Source organism: Coptis chinensis, chromosome 1 (assembly GCF_015680905.1).
Source record: "Coptis chinensis isolate HL-2020 chromosome 1, ASM1568090v1, whole genome shotgun sequence".
Classification (NCBI taxonomy): domain Eukaryota; kingdom Viridiplantae; phylum Streptophyta; class Magnoliopsida; order Ranunculales; family Ranunculaceae; genus Coptis; species Coptis chinensis.
This window is the reverse complement of record NC_141456.1, coordinates 39,348,389-39,360,284: the sequence shown is the minus strand read 5'-3', so window position 1 is coordinate 39,360,284 and position 11,896 is coordinate 39,348,389. Positions and strand designations below refer to the sequence as shown.

Genomic DNA, 11,896 nt, shown 5'->3' with positions numbered 1-11,896 from the left:
ACATGTTTGATGCAACTTGCACAGTTCTTACTAAGATTATGAAAGATGGGTGCACATATTCTTCAAGAGGGGATGTGGATGCAGCATACAATGCCATGACATCCTTTGAGTTCATCTTTATCTTGCACCTTACTCGGGATATTATGAGAATTACTGATGATCTTTGCCAAGCACTACAAAGTCAGTCTCAAGATATTCTAAATGCCTTGCAACTTGTGAAAACTACGAAATTTCTTATCCAAGAGTTAAGAGATAGCGGATGGAGTACATTACTTGAAAATGTTATATGCTTTTGCAACCGACATGATATTGATGTTCCGGATATGAGCAACAGTTATATTGTTGGTAGGGGCAGATAGAAGCAAGACCATATCACTATTGAACACCATTATCGAGTCGACATTTTCTATACAACAATAGATTCTCAATTACAAGAGTTAAACATCAGATTCAATGAGCACACATTGGAGCGTTTTCTTCTTAGTTCGGCCTTAGACCTGAGAGATGGTTATAAATCATTTAAGGTTGATGATATTTGTACTCTGGTGGAGAAGTTCTATCCACAAGATTTTTCAAGTCAAGAAAAAATTCATCTAAGATATCAATTGCCACATTATATCTTAATTAGATTTAAATCAATGTGCTGAATTACAAGACATGGCAACAATTGTAGAGCTTTGTGAAGGACTTGTGAAGACGAGAAAGTAAAAAATCTACCCTCTAGTAGATCGACTACTTCGTCTTGTGTTGACTCTTTCAATTTCTACAGGCAACAACAGAAAGAGCATTTTCTACAATGAAATTGGTTAAAACTAGGCTTCGGAACAAGATGGGGAATGAATTTCTTGTAGACAGTATGACAGTGTATATTGAAAAAGAGATTGCAAGAAAATTTAGCACTGATTCATTGATTTATAGACTTTGATGTCAAGTCTCGTAAAGGAAAATTCTTTTAAGTTTGAAGTTAAAACTTGATGTTTTTTTGTTGGCCTTCATTTTGCATTTAGACATGGCCATTTATGATTCTTGGTATGCTTATAATTTGTTGAATGTTTTTGAGTTACAAGCTTATTTTTCTTACTATTATCAATGTCTGTGAAAACTTATTTGACTAATTTAGAATATATTATATAATTAATGTATGTGATTTGTTATAAGTTTTTTTGTTAACCCAAACTCCGCCCCCCCCCCGGATAAAAATCCTGGCTTCGCCCCTGGGTGTTTTAGTCTGTTTTTCAAACCACTGGTTTAGTCACGGTCAACACAAAGTCAACATAGTCAACCATCCATTTTGGCCCAATTGCAAATAATAAATGATCAATTGGTGACCAACTGCAAATTATCCAATTAAAATGTGGCCCAAAATCTAAATAGCTCAAAATTTAATTCAACTCCTGATTTCTACAACATTTGGCCACATACAAGAAAACGTGAACATGGGGTTAGGGCCCTCATCATGTGCATCATGTTCGGTTTTTGTAAGTTGAAGTGCAGACACCTTCGTCGAAGTATGATCTTTTGTGGCATTTGTTATTGGTAATCTTCCTAGTTCCTAGAAGCGTTCATTGCACATTTGTGCTGGGTGAGAGCCTTAGGACACCAGGGTTGTACACAACCAAGTAGATCTACTGGTGGTGTATGCCAAGGGGCCATAGCAGACAAGGAGCCATGGTAGACTATGAAAACAAACCAAGATTTGAGGTAAATCTCCCTGGTCCTTAAACCGGTCAATGCACCCTCCCTCCTCACGAACAAACAAATAAAATCCCCTTATTTTTTTCAAAAATAAAATTATGTCTGGAACTAACTTACCAAAATGCTCACATAATTAAAACAATCCGAGCCAGCTTCCTCTCTCTTTGTGGACTTCTCGCCATAAAAAGAAATAAACCAAAGAAAACTCCCTAAAAAACTCATCTCCATCTCAAATGGTATTGTCTTACCCAAAATTATCCCAAATTCAAAGAATCTAATCTCGATTTCAGGATGGAAGAATTAAAAAAATGTTGTAGATTCATATTCGAACGACGATTTCCAAGATTGAAACAAGTTGAAGATAATGAAAATTTAATTATAGACATTGTTGATTTCCTATTCAAAAAGATTGAGAAATCCAAATACTAAAGATTGAATGTTAACATTGGTTGTAAAAGTTTTGCAAAAAAACTTGTGTTTGGTTGTTTGGGTTTGTTAGGGATCTTTTTCTTTTTGGTTCTAGCTTTCACAACAATTAGAGAGTTAAACTATGCAAATTAAAATTTTCAAAGTGATATTACTATGTAGTTTTAAGTTTGCATAATACTACTACTATGCATCTTTAAGTTTACATAGTACCAATGCTTAGCTAATGTTGAGTTTTTTCGGTATGTCGCGTAAGCTTAAATTATTGGGAATCTAACAAAGGAGAAATTGACAACAAAAAATCCAAGGTCATCACATACAAAGAAAATGCGAGGGTTTAAGCATTTGATTTGGGTGAAAGTTGTATGATTACAATGGTGATTCATGAGTAGTATTTGTTATTCATCTTTGTGGAAATAAATGTAGTCAAATTTCAAAAAGAAAGTGTTATTATTGTAAACCTTTTAATTTTTTCAATAGTCATTATCCATCTTGAACAAAAGGAACTCCTACATCTTATGCGGATTACAATTTTCATAGGTTAATCTTCTGTGTAATTAAAATTTTCATAGCATACGTCCGATATTAGAATTACTTTATTTTAGTAATCTACTATGAACATATAAATTTTTATATATAAATACAAATTTGCATAGGTTAAACAACTATGCAAATATAAATTTTCATAGGTTATCTAAGTTTTTACCGATATGTTTAGTTTCAAAAACTAATATGTAAAAATATAGAGTTTATGACTATTTAGTACCACGTACTTTCATTTTTTTTTCTATATGGTACATGTACTTTGTTTCTCGCCTATTAGTACCATGAACTCTTAATTTGTTTCAATTTAGTACCTCCGTGTGTTTTCCATCTCAATCCATCCAATTTGTCTAATGGGGACCTCACATGTTTAAGCACGTGAGTTAGGTTTCTCTAATTAGCGCTAAATAACTCAATTAGCCCAATTAGTTACGACGGACATTAAAAAAAAAAAAAAAAAACCCAACAAAAAAACCCAAAAAAAAAACCCCAAAAAAAAACACATTTCGATAAACAACACTTGGATTGCCAGTTGAGTATCGAAAGGGTACGAGATGATATTAAGGATGATCGTAACTTGTATTTGTCATTAGAGAACTTCTTAAAGTCAGTTGACAAATGGGTTTGTGGCATTTGTCTTTGCATTCACGCACTTGGTATACCATGTCGTCACCCAGATGATACCATAGAACCACATGTTTTGATGGAGAGTGGAGAACTCACATGTGTTATTGTGGGCATACCACAGCCACCCTTTAAGCCCAACACCGCAGCCACCCTTTAAGCCCAACACTACGAATCTTACACCACGGCACACAGGGGTGACGGTGATACCCCTAATCTGCTTGGTGTTGTTTCGCATCTTGATGAGACATTACTTGATAGTGCATTCCATTATACCTTTTAGATCGCGTGAAAAGTATACCACGCGCTTGTCGTTTGGCTTTTTCTGGTGCACTTAAATCTGCTCTCTGGGATATTACGATTGATCCTGGTTCAGTTATGTCTTGGGTTCGTCTTCTCCTGCTGCCACGTTGTACTTTGCAAGTTTTTCAACCACAGAATCGTCAGGAACGCCGTTCTGGTACTCAAAAAAATCTTCAGCAGAAACAGATTCTCCATGCTTTGACGACATGGAATGAGCCTAGTGGGATGTTTCGCCTCTTAGAGTCTATAATAGAGCCTCCTTCAATCCAGTCAACTAGGAAATCCGTCCCCACTCAGAATATGCGTCGATGCTTATAGAAAGTTGCTGATGGACATTTTGCTGCAGCGGTACAAGTGTTATCATCATCAGGGGTTGCCTCCAATAATGCAGAGACTGTACATGCATTAAAGGAGAAACACCCGATGCGACAACCACCTGTGAGACCAACTGTTCCTTTTGCTGAGCCCCCTTTATTAGTAGAGAGAGACACCTTATTTTCATGTATTAAGTCGTTTCCGAAAGGTACTTCTTGTAGTCGTGATGGTCTCCGTGCTCAGCACTTGTTAGATGTCATGAGTGGTGCTGCAACAGCTATATCGTCTGACTTTTTAGATGCCTTGGCTTCCGTGGTGAATCTGTGGTTAGAGGGACAATGTCCGTAGCCGTTAGCAGAATTCATAGCGAGTGCTCCGCTCACTCCACTTCTTAAGCCGGATAATAGCATTCATCCGATAGCTGTAGGTATGGTTTGGCGACGTCTTGTTTCCAAAATTGCAATGAAAGGGGTTTCCAAAGAGGAGGTAGGGTACTTGCAGGATTTCCAGTATGGAGTCGGTGTCCCTGGAGGAGCAGAGGCGATTTTGCATGCTGTTAATCGCATGGTATATGCTAACGGTGACAGTACATCTCTTTCTATGTTGCTAGTAGATTTTCAGAATGCCTTTAATATGGTTGATCAGACTACTATGTTGAGAGAGGTTCGCATTTGCTGCTCCGCTATTTCCCCTTGGGTCGAGTATTTGTATTGTCAGCCTGCAAGATTATACTTGGGGGATGATTACATATGGTCTGCTTCTGGGGGTTCAACAAGGTGATCCTTTGGGTCCCCTTCTCTTTGCACTGGTGTTACACCCTCTGATTCTACAGATCCAGTCAAGTTGTCAGTTATTGCTCCAAGCTTGGTATTTAGATGATGGGACTCTAGTTGGGGATACAGAACAAGTGGCGTCAGCTCTGCGTATCATTCAGGAAGAAGGGCCTTCTTATGGGTTGGTTCTTAATGTGGCCAAGACTGAGATATTTTGGCCATCACTGGATCCGCGTCGTTCCACTCCTGGTCTGTTTCCTTCAAATTTATCTTGTCCTCAGCAGGGGGTCAGGTTACTTGGAGGGGCGGTTAGCACTGATTCTTCTTTTGTCATGAGTCTTGCTCGTAAGCGTGTTGAAAAGGCTATGACTTCGATGGACCGTTTAGCTGCATTGGAGGATCCACAGTGTGAGTTAGCACTTTTACGAGCTTGTGCTGGGCTCTCCAAGTTGGTTTTTGCAGTTCGTACTTGTCCACCACTTTTTTTTAGAGAGGCAGCTAAGACTTTTGATCATTAATGGTTCTGCAGGGCATTATAGTTTCGATGGTCCCGGCTTCGTGATTTGCGCTGGCGTTTAGCGACGCTTCCATTGCGCCTTGGTAGGTTAGGTATCTATTGTGCCTCTGATGTCTCTGCTTTTGCTTTTGTGGCCTCCCGTTTTCAGACTTTAGAGCTTCAGAACCACATTCTTAGGAGTTGTGGTCCAGTGCCTATGGGTTAGATCCTTAGTGATGCTACTAGTGTATTGCGTCTCTGTCTTCCTGATTTTGACCTTGATTCTCTGGCTGTGAATGCTACCGTCCCCTCAAAACCACAAAAAGTTTTGGCGGAAGCTTTCTACGGTAAGATTGTTGCTAGTCTTGAGAGGGAGTTTGAGTTCTCTACTCGTCAGAAAGCAGTCATGGGATGCTTGCAGTCGGAACATGCAAAAGATTTTCTATTTGCTATTCCAATGGAGGGACTTGGACAACGTATGTCACAGGTAGAGTATCGTGCCATTCTCAGGTACCGTCTTATGATTCCTCTGTACTCTGACGGGGGTCTTTGCCCTGTATGCAAAAAAAGTAGATTAGATGCTTTTGGGGACCATGCAGTACATTGTAGACATTTCCCTGGTTTTAAATACCGACATGATCATGTTAGAGACATTTTGTGTGATGCATTTTGGAGGGTTGGGGTACAAGTGAAGAAATAGGCTCCTGTTAACTTTCTCACTGATCCGAATGAGGGCAGATCGACACTTCGACCTGCGGATGTCTTGATTTACAGTTGGTCCGAGGGAAAGCATGCATGTGTTGATGTAACTGGAGTCTCTCCGTTGGTAGGGTTGGGGAATGGTGACTTTGAGGTAGGAGAAGCTGCTAAGAGGGCAGCAACAGGAAAGATGGAGAAGCATGAGGAAGCTTGTAGGGCTAATCAGCATTGTTTTATTCCGTTCAGTTTAGACACTTTTTGGGTTCTTGGAACAACAAATCACGTTGAGCTACTCAAGAGACTTGAAAAGTTATGGACTGTAACATTATGACAGCTGGTTCTAACGAGTTTGTTTTTAGAAGGATAGGATTTGCTATTCAGAAAGGACTTGCGACGCAGCTTGTTTCACGCTTGTCATAATTAATTGTAAAATTCATTGTCATTCATGATCAATAAAATTTCCACTTAATAAAAAAAAATACCCAAAAAATACCCAAAAAAAAATACCAAAAACAAATATACCCAAAAAAATCGAAAAAAATAGAGAGTAAAGTGTTGAACCAAAAAGAGTACCCAAGAAAGTGTGAACCCTTAAAACTAAAATTGAATATCAAAGCGAAGACAAAGAATAAATTGAAGCTCTTTTAAGGAACCTTGATTGTTAGGTTGTCTCAGTAAGTGTTTTTATTAGAATCAAAGTTATTCCCTTTGAGTCATCCCTTTTGTTTAGTTTATTTAGCTCGAAAAATTTGGGGATTTGTGGATTGAAATTGTATATTGATTCTCATATACTTTTATTATAATGTAATAATTTATTAATTTTTTTTTTGTATATAATGGACAAGTTCAATGATAAGCACCCAAAAGTGTATTATGAAACCCCGTTGAGACATATAAATTTGGTTAACTATGTGTTTAATAATCATGAAATAAATATGTTTTCATACTTTTGCAGGTATTCGCAGTAAACATGGAAATATGGTTTAAACCTACGATAAAGCACGAGGAACGACATATATATGAATTCTTCCAAATCCGCACAGAAGCATCAAACTTCTAAAGCTCCTACCTCTTGAACCAGGATTCTGAATGCAACAAGTGAGCTGCTCAGACAATCAGGGCGATGAACTCTACGCATAGGCGGGAAGTTGTAAAATTGCCCAAAGACCGGACCGCCACTAGACTACACATAAGACCCACTATGCGGGCCCCAAGATTGGATGCGTCATCAATCATGGAGCATGTCAAGACAAAAATGACAAATTATTGGTGCAAAGTTGACACCTTGCATGTAATTAATTAGATTAGGTGTTAATAGTGAAAAAAAAAGGCAAGGTGTCACTTTGTTTTAATGTGGTGGATAAAAATGAAGTAAATGTGGTTTGATGTTTCACATGGGAGGAAATGAGATGTCTTTCATATGGAGAAGAAAACAAAACAAGTGGGGGACACTCCATTTACTCCCTTGACTTCTTTTCCTTACCTTGTATTATTTTAGTTCCTTAGGCATTTTTATTATTTAGTTTTAGTTTTGTAAGAAAAGCTTGTAATAGTTTTAATGGAGGAAACTTTGGTTTTCTTCTAAGAAATAAATAAAAATCAAGTGAGTTTAGATAGTTAGTTTTCTTTTTCCTCTTTCTCTCTCTCTTTTTGTATTTCTAACTAGTAATCCTTTGTCCCAAGGATCATGAGCTAACTTCCCTTTAGGGGAGTTAATCCAACTCATGTGAGGGAAAATATTTGTTGTTGGGTTGGTTAGTTGTTTAGGAAGAACAACTAGACCTACATCCTATCCCAAAATGATAGTTGGTGTAGTGTCTAGTTAGGAATCAAAGTGATGAGCTTAGAGATAAGTCATTGCGTGGTTCCACTTGCTAACATGTATGAGCTTAGAGATGAGTCATACATGCTAGGGATCAAGTTTTCTTCCATTATGGCTTGTCTATGAGTCTAGGAAGAATCAAATGAACCTATTCAAATTAACATCAAAAAGTTAGTTTCACATGAGGAGGATTGGCTCTCCACCTTTTTCTTTAGCAATTTGTATTTTGTCTTAGTTTCATGATTTATAATCTTAATGTTCTTCTTTAATGTTTGTGTAGGAAAGAAACTTAGTATTTCTATTAACTTACTCACTAGTTCCCTAAGAGTAAAAACCAAATTGTAGTTGTCCTAGACTTTAGGTTAGTTCGAATCCTTATTTCAACTTTATGAACATGAAGATCGTGAGTAAGGAAACTTTGAATTAAACTCTTTTCATCAATTAGAGAGTCAATCTCTAACGTAGTAAAAAGCTTATATCAAAATGGCGCCGCTGCTGTTCTAAAAGCATAGGACTTGTGCTACAGATTGGAAGTTGCATCAAGGGGGAGCCCACAATCTCTTCCTTTCTTCCTTTTCGTTTTTTTTTACGTTTTTTTTTTTTTTTTTTATTTTCATTTTGTCTCAAAACAACCTATTCGGCTCATGGATTTTGGCTGTACTTCCAAGTACCAAAAGTTAGGACTGGGAAAGTATACTTCATGCGATTATAAGAGTTCTGTGAAAAGTTGAACTCATTGTGACATCAATGACACGCGTGCGCGGTATTGGACACGCGTCCGCGGGTGTATTTGTTCTGTTGGTGCTAATAATTTACCTCCAGCATCCCCTGATCTATCTTGATCCATATCCAGGCCTCAATCTCTGGACCTGTAATTGAAAATTCGACTATTCTATTGGGATTAATCACGTCGACGAATTGAAACGTTTTTTTCAATTTTTTTGGCGGAATAGCGGGAAGCTACAGGTTCCAAAGTTTTACTATTTTTTTTTATTTTGTTGCATGAATGTCATGTACGTAGTTATTATAAATTAGTTTATGGATTATTATTTACGTCTTAGGCTAGAAATATGCATGAATCATGTTAATACGCCCGTAAATATTTATATGCGATTAAGTGGGTATGAATTGCATATTAATGTATATGTACATACCAATGGTACTGTTTTGCATGGTTATCTATATTTATATGTATAAGTGTCTATTTTTGCATGTTTAGTATTTCTCTACGTATTCGCACACGGTGTTGTCTAATAAGTCGATTTTGTCAAGAAAGAGGAGAACATTCCAACGAGGGTTAAAATCTGAGTTGGGTAAGTTGTTTCTAAATCCTACGGGGTGAAGATGCTCTCTATATGACACTCGCAATCTCAATGAGTATTGTCGAAATCGAATTATTATGCAATACAAGAGTCATATTTTAGTTTATGTATAATACCTTGTATGTTTAGTTTTGTCGTATTTATCTGCGTATGTATACTATATTCGCATGCTAATGTATTTAGATACGTATGAGTGATTCAAATTTGCCTGTTACTATTGATATATGTTTAAGTAATATCGATTTACAAATTAGCGTACATATACGTATTGCTGATGTATATTTGCCTGTACATATGGAAGTATTTATCAATGACACAAGTTTGCCTATTCGTATAGCTATACGTATGAGTAGAGTATCTTCACATGCTACTGCACCTAGTATTGTATGAGTAGATCGTATTTGCATGTTTGTATTTTAACCCTTGCATAAATCTTTAAAAAAAAACACACACAAATTAAATTAAAATTAATACCGCCTTTGCATAAATTTTATTTCCATAAATCTTAATCATATTCCAACGGTTTCTAGGAAACTTGAAAGATTGAGGTTACTTAATTAGAACCGTGCTCACACGGAAAGCCTCCCTCATATCTGTCTTGTGACCTAGCTGTTGGTTTATGCACACGTATTCCTAGCTTCACTGCTACGTTAGCAGCAGCTTCGGCCTATGTTGTTCAGCTCTAATGCTTAAGATAATAATAAAATTCGAGTACTACTAAATTCCTTCTGTAAATTAGATCTAATTTTATGCTTGCATGAGATTAAGGTCTGGTTCCACTATAGAAATTGAACATACCTATCATCGAAAAAAATACGATAAGCAATTGCGTAAGTTCTCACCTAAAAATTGTTTTTCTTCTGTTAATTACCTTCATCACGATCCTTCGTCGCCATCAACTACTGTCATTATGGCCGACGATCCTCCACCAGCTGAGAAGCCCCTCTCGGACTTCTATCTTTGCATTACAGGGAAGGACCTTCTTCCCCGTGCATCAAACTTGAGGACATTGTTGGTGATTTTCGTATCCCACCAAACGCGTTTTAGTTTGTTACCTATATATCATGGTTTGGAGCACGAAAAACCTTACAATCATCTTCGTGGCTTCAACAAGTGGCAACAACATTTCACCATCCAGCAGTCTCTAAGGAACAACTCTTGCTTCGGATTGTTTCCATTCACTTTAAGCGAAAAAGCGTCCAATTTGGCTAGCAGACAATAGCCACAATCCATAGACACATGGAATAAACTAGTTCAAGCTTTCATGCTTCAATTTTACACTCGAAGAAAACAACCGAAATGCTTCAAAAATTCAATTCTTTTCGTCAAAATCCTCATGAATCCTTTTACGGAAGCATGGAGTCGTTTCTTGATCTTACGTTAGAATGTCCTCATCACCAACTAGGATAAAGCTGTCCTTGTTCGCTCATTCTTTAATGGTCTTTTCTCGATCATCAAAAAGAAACTCTTGATATAATGAACGGAGGTTGCTTCATGGACAAAGGAGCTACTGAAGCATATACTTTTCTTGAAAAACAAAGCGAAAAAAGGTACACACTGGGTAACACCGAAGTCGCCTAGGTCATCAAAGGACAATGTTACAAAGGCCACATCTATTTTTGAAGTAAAACCCGATCCCAAAATAAAAATTTGATAGAATCCCTAACTAAAAAAGTAGATGCCCTTGCAGTTCAAGTAAACGATCAAATACCAAAACAGGTCCTGAACGTTGACACATCCCCATGTGTTCTTTGTCTCAGTCCTGACCATCCTGATGTTTATTGTCCCTTGTTATATGCCTCCCCTTCTCAACAGTCGGAGGAGGCATGTGCTTTCAACATTCCCAATGCACCGTGGAGACAACATCAAAACTTCGCTTGGCGCCAAAATAACCAACAAATGGGGGCTCCTCCAGGTTTCGCTAATCCACCTATTCGACCAACCAATGCAACAACTTTATTCCATACCGCCAAGGAAATAATCAACAATACCAACAAGGTCAATTTCAAAATAATTCCAATGCTAACTATCAAACCAACCGCAGCCTTGTTCCAGCTAATCCAGATCCCAACTATAATCAACAACTTCTCAAAGAATAATCGTGAACTACTACACCGCTGCCTGACCTCAAGCAACCCGTTTTGGATAGGACAAACAAGACTTTTTTAGCTTACATGAACCAACAGTCTCAAATTTTAACGTCTATCCAACAATCACTTCAACAATTGGTGCAAGAAAAGAGTCAAAAAGGCGTGTTTCCTGGACAAGCAGTTCCAAACCCTAAACCAGCAAACACAGCCTTTGAACTTACTAATGCACCTGGTACAAGCACCTCCAATCAAGGTGAGGTGCATGCAATCACTACTCTACGATCTGAAAAATGGTAGACAATCAAAAATACGTTATGCGGATGATCAACCAAAGGAACGAAGGTTCCAATGAATCTATTTCTAATAATGAACCCTACGGACGATTCACTAGATCAAACAAAGTTAACATCTCAGAATTTAGGAAATAAGCAAGAAGACCCTTTTCCAAATTCGCCCCTAAGGCACCGTTCCTGCACGCTTTGGCAAAGAATAAACCCGATGAGAATTTTGCTTTGAAATTCGAGAGACTTTTAAAAATTTGACGATCAACTTACCTTTTCTCGATGCCTTAAAACTATTACCAAAACATGCAAAATTTCTGAAGGATATGTGCACCACAAAAAGGAGAACTAATGTTCCTCAACAAGCGTTCCTCACCCGACAGTTTCCATCCATCACCGAAACACAATGGTATAGTAAAATACAAAGACCCTGGTAGACCAACGGTTCCATGCACCTTAGGTGACAAATATACGGCTACTGCGCTACTAGACCTAGGAGCTAGTGTG

General features: G+C 37.7%; 1 pseudogene; it reads left to right on the top strand.

Moving 5' to 3' along the window:
- The first annotated feature begins 2 nt into the window (after positions 1-2).
- LOC147523929 (uncharacterized) lies at positions 3-5,197 on the top strand (annotated as a pseudogene).
- The last annotated feature ends 6,699 nt before the right edge of the window (positions 5,198-11,896 follow it).